Source organism: Adiantum capillus-veneris, chromosome 20 (genome assembly GCF_014529385.1).
Source record: "Adiantum capillus-veneris isolate H3 chromosome 20, ASM1452938v2, whole genome shotgun sequence".
Classification (NCBI taxonomy): Eukaryota; Viridiplantae; Streptophyta; class Polypodiopsida; order Polypodiales; family Pteridaceae; genus Adiantum; species Adiantum capillus-veneris.
The window spans coordinates 34,214,178-34,221,907 of NC_140950.1; positions in this window are offsets into that span (position 1 = coordinate 34,214,178).

A 7,730-nucleotide genomic window follows, 5' to 3' on the forward strand; every position below is an offset into this window, starting at 1 on the left:
CGTTGATGATATCTCTTGATTTGCAGAGGTTAATCATGGTACACATGCTGAATTTATGTATATATATAAGGGGTAAGATGGAATTGTACTTTGGAAGTAATAGAGAGAGGCATAGAGATGGTGTATGTACATGGAGAGCTCATATGAGAGCTATGGGAGTAAGTGGGGAGGTTAATGGTGAAGAAGGTGAGAGAAACCATTGAAGGTGCAGGTTTGAGTGAGGGATTGAGAGAAATGTGTGTGTGTGTGTGTAGAAGTGTGGAAAGAGGTGAGAGAAGACTATGGGCTACTTGTGAAAAAAGTGGGCAGACCGGGGTCCACTCAAAAAATCATAGCTCACCGCTGGTAGCTCCAAAAATCATGAAAAAATTTGAGGTGATTATTCAAAGCGTGGGCTACATTTTCTCTTTTGACCACTGCTCCAAATTCGGAGTGGAGATAGGTGCCAAAATTCTCACCAAAAAGCCTGTTTTTATGCTTGCAAAAGTCTTTTAGTGGACCCCTCCTTTGTTGAATTTGTACAATGCATCCAAGAGTGAGCCCCTCCTTTGTCATATCATAATACAAAGCATCCAAGTTGCCCTTGACACATGCATGGAGGAGGATTATTGGTGAATAAAGAAATATATACATGGTGGGACTAGTGTATGGACTATTCATGGACTTTAGCTCAATGAGCACATGGTGTTAGAATAATGAGTAAAAATAATAATAAAAATATGGAGGATTTATGGATATGGAAAGATATTGGAATCATATGATATGGTCCCTCTTTGAATTATTTTGGGTGAAAGAGGAAAAGGTATGCAAGTAAATAATATAATAAACTTGACCAATGAGTAGAAATCAATTTTTTGTTTTCACGAGGGTGAGGGTGAAAATATGGGAGTGATTTGTATAAAGGAAAAATATGAGGTTAGAGTATGTACATATTGGCAAAAAATATAATTATGGTGTAAGAGGATGAAAGAAGGTGTACATAGGTCTAATAAAACACACACCTAAGTAGAAATATTTAAATAAAATACCAAAATAATTATAAAAAATCCCTATATTTAGGCCATATATACAATGAAATATTTACACACAAAGAGGCCATAATATACTTTTATTTTTTTAATTTTTTAATTTTTTTTGGCTCACCTAGCCCAGTGACTAGCTAGCTGAGGGTTTTTTAAGAAGATATGGGAAAAGCCCCCTAACTCACACACGCCTATGTACAATGAAATGGTAGGGATAGCCATAGTGTTTGGGTGAATTTGGTAGGGTGGAGTAACTTAGTATAGCAATTATGGAGAGCCAAAAAACGGCTATCACTACCAAAGATGGGTAATGACAAGTTGATACAATTTGGAAGCTTGTAGCCCCGGCTCATCAATTACAAGGTTTATCCGAGAAAATAGGAGTTAAAATATTCCCGATTTATCAAAATAATAAGTGTTTTTACAATGAGAACTCTTAAAAATGGTATGTGTGTTAGCTTGTTGTGTTAGCTTGCTGCTAACAAAACCCCTTTCATGTACAAGGTATAACCAAGTAGAACATACATTTTGGCACGGCATAGGAAGGCATACTTTTTTTACTTGTCCAACTCCAATGGAAGCATACCTATTTGTAGAAACTCTTCTTCCCTCTTCAAAGATTCTCACCAAATAAAGAGGAGAATCAGTCCTTATCACATACAGTTGGCCAATTGAAGTTTGTGTTGCACCATGTGCTTCTTCATTTTGAGACATGTTCACATGCCTTAAACTCCAAGATTCAAAAGGCTTAAGCAGATTCTTCACTTGAAAGCACATATTTTTTAGCCTTGGATTCTTACTTTTAAGCACCCCAAGTGCTTGCTTAACCACCAAAATAACATCACCTCTTACCCTCACACGATGGATGCCAAGCTCAAGGCAAAGGTTGAGTTCGTTTTCCAAAGTAGCATACTCAGCTTCATTGTTGCTTTGTGTCATAAGCTTCAAACTACTTTTAGTTACCAAAGCACCTTGAGGATCATAAATTACAACACCTCCTGAAGCTTCACCATGAACTTTCCTGTAAGAGCCATCAAAAAACAATAGATAGGCATTGTCTATGTCAAGAGCTTCCATGTGCTGCTTCTTCACCGTGTCCTCCTTGATAAGAAGATGGGTTTTCTTATAAGTAAGCAAATCGGTCAATGTAGCCCTTGTACTCGCCTGAACAAGAGAAGACAATTTGAATTCCTATAGCTCCACAATCCACTTCATGAGCCTCTTTGACAAAGTAGGGCTATTCACCAATTGAGGTAGAAGAGTGTAGCTAGTGAGAAATGTTAATGGTTTGGGGAGAAGGTAGTACCTAAACCTTTTACATGCATAAATCACACTCACCATGATGAGCTCCACCTTAGTATATATCCTCTTTACACCTCTAGCTTCACCCTGATAGCACAATAGATAGGCTTCATGTAATGGGAGTTATTACCTCGTTGAAGAAAGCATAACTCCAATAGCATCCTCGCCTACTGATGGATTCACATAAAAATCCTTATCCCAATTAGGAGCTTGCATAGTAGGAAGATAACCATGAAACTCTTTCATACCTTGAAAAACTTTTTCACATTCATTTGTCATTGTAGAGGATCCAACCTTGCTACTTGCTATAGAGGATAAAGAAGTTGAGAGGACAAAGGAATGAACCTTGACATATACTTTACCTTTTGAATAAAGGTAGAAAGTTTCTTTGTATCCTTAAGTTATGGGAGGAGCACCAAAGCCTTTACTTTGTCAAGATACACTTCAATCCCATTCTCTGAGATCATATGCCCCAAAAACTTCTCTCTTCATTGACCAAGATGACTTCTTTGGGTTGAGTTGACCCCCACTTTCATCATATTTCTTCAATGCCATCCGTAGATTTGCACAATGATCCTTTCTAGAGCTATACATACAAAATTCATCAATAATTTCCTTCACAAACTTGCCAAGAAAGGGAGAGAATGCCTTAATGATGCGCTTTTGGTACCATGCATAGCCATTCATAAGACCAAAAGGAAGCACACAATAACAAAAGCATCCCCATGGTGTGATAAATGTGGTCTTCTTTTGAAGCATACACTAACAAAATCATCCCCATGGTGTGATAAATGTGGTCTTATTTTGATCTTCTAAAGCCAAGGTGAGCTATAAATATCCAGAGAATCCATCACTTATACTATATACCTCTCATGCCCTGCAATAGAATCAAGTATGGCAGCTATGAAAGAAAGAGGGTATGGATCTTTCTTCATAGCTACGTTAGAGGGGTAGAATCAACACATATTCTCCACTTTCAATCCTTCTTGGTGTGACAACAACAAGATTTACCCATTGTGCAGTACTCATAAGACATATGAAACCTGCTTTGAGAAGCTTGTCTACCTCTTCCTTCAAAGCATTAAGTTGTACGTGTTCCATTGTCCTTAGCTTTTGGTGTACGGGCTGAGCTCCTTCATTGATTGGAATGTGGATTTACTCTCCTTTTAAGCCTCTAATTTCCTCATAAGGAGTGATTGAGTAAATTGGAAATTGTTGTATCATATGTAGGTACTCACCCTTCTCATGACTAGTCAAGTCGAGAGACATCATACCTTGTATCAGCTCCTGTTTGACATTAGGTTTAACTTTGGGTTGCATAAGCTCTTCAATTTTATCATAAGGACCAATCTATACTCATTCTACATAAGCCCAAGAAATGTTTCTTTCTCATTATGCTCTTCTTCAAGAAACACGGAGGAAACATCTAGATCTCTATCGCTGCTATCTTTCCCCTCACTGCCATCATCCCCATTGTCTTCTTCTTCATTTGAGTCCTCTTATTCATAAATTTTCTCATCAAAAGCAGCATCCAAAGATTTATTTATAGCCATGTCAAACCTCTTTTTATCACCCCTTCTATTGTAGAGAGTAATGGTACCATGTCCCCAATCTTATACACCTTTGGTTGCCTGTAGCCATGGTCTTCCAAGGATGAGAGGGAAAGCACCAATACCTATGGTCATAACATGACAATTAAAAAGCACTTTAACATCAAATACATCCACCTTTAAGTCCTTTATAACTCCCAAGCACTTCACCCTTGATTGGTTGGAAAGCTTTATGCGAAAACCTAAATTCTTCACCATATTGAGTCCTAACTTTGATACACAAGCTTGAGTAATAACACATACATGTGCACCTCCATCAATATAAGCCTCTACAATGCACTTCCTCTTATGCCATGCATCCATAGTGGGGCATATAAAAGGTAGCTCATTCAAAGATAGGACTCTCATAGACCCTTGTGGGATGGGTTTTCTAACCTCACTCTTATCTTATTGCAGACATAGCGAGAACCATGACCATAATTTTCAATCCATGGGATGAATCTGACTCGACTAGTGCATAGAGGCTACAAGAGGGTGTCAATATCTTGGAAAAAATCAGACAATTCGCATCTAGCACAAGCTACACTCAAATGACCAAAGTCAACAAAAGCTAATCACTAATCAACAAACAAAACATGATTGTTACAGCATCAGACGACATTCAAATGTTAAAAAGCTTCTAGGACAAGTATATAAGACCTAAGCACACATGCTTATGGTCTCAAATATCACTTTTGATGAAGTGCAAAAAATGTGATTATTGACAGCAGTGAGTTTTTGAACTAGACATTTCTGACCCCAAATGCTTCTAAATGCTTAGCAATGATGCCGCAATACCCCACCTATGCTTACTTTGTGATTTCCTAGCTTAAATTCCTACTTATGATGAAATTAGGCCACAGGTTGGCGATGCCAAAAGCTACGGTTTACCATGAAATGTTTACATCAATGCGTGGAGCTCTTACCAGTGGTTGCAATGCAATAGACGACACTACAATGTGATAACAGACAAGGAAGTAGGAAGCATGAGAAGGAGATAAGTGAGCACCGTTAGCTCACTTTATGTATTTCTTCTACAAAAACTTGAAAATAACTTTACAAAATTGACTTTTATACCTTAGCCAATTTCTCTGGTCAGAAACTAATCATCTGGGAGCTCTAGCTAAGGATACATTGATACAATCTAGAAGCTTATAGCTCCGGCGCGTCGATTACAATATCCTCTTGGAAAATAGGAGTCACAATATTCCCAACTTATCAAAAGAATAAGTGGTTTTACAATAAAGCTCCCAAAATATGTTACATGGGTTGGGCCCCCCTCCTCAACTGTGTCGTCCCTTGACACAGTTTCATGGATTGAAATAGTCTTGGCATTGACGGATGGCGAGGTGGTCTTTAAGTTCTTATAGTGCTTTCTGATATCTGATGTGTCGTTCTTTCTCAAGGACTTGCAAAATTTGAATAGTGACTTTATTTTTAAGTTCGATGGCAGAATAGCCGACAAACCTTGCTATTAGATTCCTGATCACTGGTCCAAAAATCTTTGTACGCCATGTGAAGAATCCTGTGTAAAAAACCTCTTTGAATGCCACATATTGCTTGATGGCAAGAACATACATCTGGCATAGAAGTCGTAGAGAACTTCTTCTGAAGGTTGTCCACTCAAATCATAGCACAAGCCTTTGTTACCTTCTAACAATGACATCCATGGGGCTCCTGCTTTCTTAGTCACATGAGAAACTTGAATGCATGTGAGCAGCATTCTGCAAATTTTATATAGCATTGCACATGAGAGGTTAGGGAGGCTCTTGAAGTTCATGGTGACCATTAGGGTTTTCACCATGTATTCCTCAGTTTGCTCGTCCTTGCTCTGGAGCTGGCAGTCTTGGGTAGCTGAGCCAAGTTGGTTTCTTCTTCCTCAATGCTTCATATGCTGGCCATGTCCTTACCCTTGGTACATGACAGAATGTTGGGTATTTCTCTATTGATGTAGGTGCTCTTGTAAACAAAATGAGGCACCCTGAGTTTTTGTTGAGCCAATTCTTTCTCCATTTAGAGTGGAGAGCATCTGACCCTTCTTCTTGCATATCCTTGTAAAGTCTCTCTTTTACTTGCAGTAGTTCCACCTTTATCAAAGGTTAGGGCAGCAACTGTTGATGCCATTGAGCATTGATTTGGTTGGGAGTGAGTTGTGCTACATTGATTGAGTGAAGAACTCTCAACTCATATGTGAATGAACAAATGTATTGTTCGTGTTTATAGGTGCATTATTAAATCCCACACCAAAAAGCATGTGAACGCCAAGGGTATTTGGCTAATTCTCGCCATACATGACTTCTTTGTGCCCAACCATTATAAGCATAAAAGCCAAAAAATCAAGAATGTTCCCTTGCACAAGACATTGAACAACCATCCATCACCCCATTGGGTCCTTGTGGGCCAAGACTGGCTATGCAATTCATCTCACACCATCATCAAAACACCCAAAAAAGAACTAACACCATCATAAGAAATCCAAAATTATGCATAGTACAAAGATTCACTAGCAAAATCATGTTGATTGTGCGCTTGCAATACTACCATATTTGCTTTATGTGTATGTACATAATGACAGGTTAGCTTCTACTTGTTGTGGTTGCACAACCCGTGCACATTATACGTGAAACATCTAAGAGGAGAATGCATATGTATAATATTTATAGAAGAACCAAAAGACACAATCATTAAGAAGAGGTGCCCATTGGCACATCTGCCTCCATACCAACAACTAGCAGAGCAGACTCCACATGCATGTGTTGCATAGGATGTTGATGCATATGCAATGACATAGATGTGGAACCAAGAAAAGCATTTTTATACGATTGAACCACTTTATCCCACACTTCAACTAGTGACTTGTGATCATGAGAGGGAGATGTAGACCCCCCACCACTTTTCCATTTGAAGTAGATACATAATTTCTTGAGACGAGTGAAGAACGAGGTTTAGCCACCTTCTTTGGAGTTTGCCAACCATCAATGGAATCACCCATTTTGGCTTTACCTTTGGTATCAACCTTTGCACTAGATTTCACAATAGCCAAATGCGTAATTTTATCTTTATTTTGTTGAGATTGCATGCTTCCACTAAAATCCACCAACTTTGTCTTCATATATGAAAAGGAGGGAGAGGCAACATGAGTTCTAGATGTAGGAATAATAGAATGTGGTAGTTTCAATAGAGGTTTCAGGCATTCAGATTGCATGTGGCCAAATTTACCATAGCTAAAACATGCACCTATAAATTTCCTCCATTTCAGTTTAAACGATCTTTTGCCCACTACTGGATCACTAGAGTTCATCCTGATTCTTGTAGGCATTGGTTTGTCTGTATCCCACAACACACAGAATCTATTGGAATTGGTATCCAAATTTGGGAGACATATCACTTCGCCCAATTGAGCAGCCAAGAGACGTAAAAAGTGCTTCCAAGCACATGGAAAGCCCAGTATTTTTGCCCAAACTAGACACTTATGTCGTATCAAACTCTGATAATCTTTAGTAAGCACCCATGGCAATACATGTGTCATTTGCATATTGAAAAACAAAGGTGATATTTCCAACAATTGCAAACGAGCTCCTATGTCCGCCAATAAGGCCTCATAAAAGCCTCAGGCACCAAAATATACCCCTCAAACTACTTGTTTTTTCAACAAAAAATAAACCCCCTGACCAACAACTTGTGTTGAGGGAATCTTGCTAAGGAAAAACTAGATAACCTCATTCAATGCATATTGTACAACCTATACATAAGCCCTTGAACTAGAATAACCACTTCAGTAGTGGGTTCATGGACTTCCCAAACATTTTGAGTATCT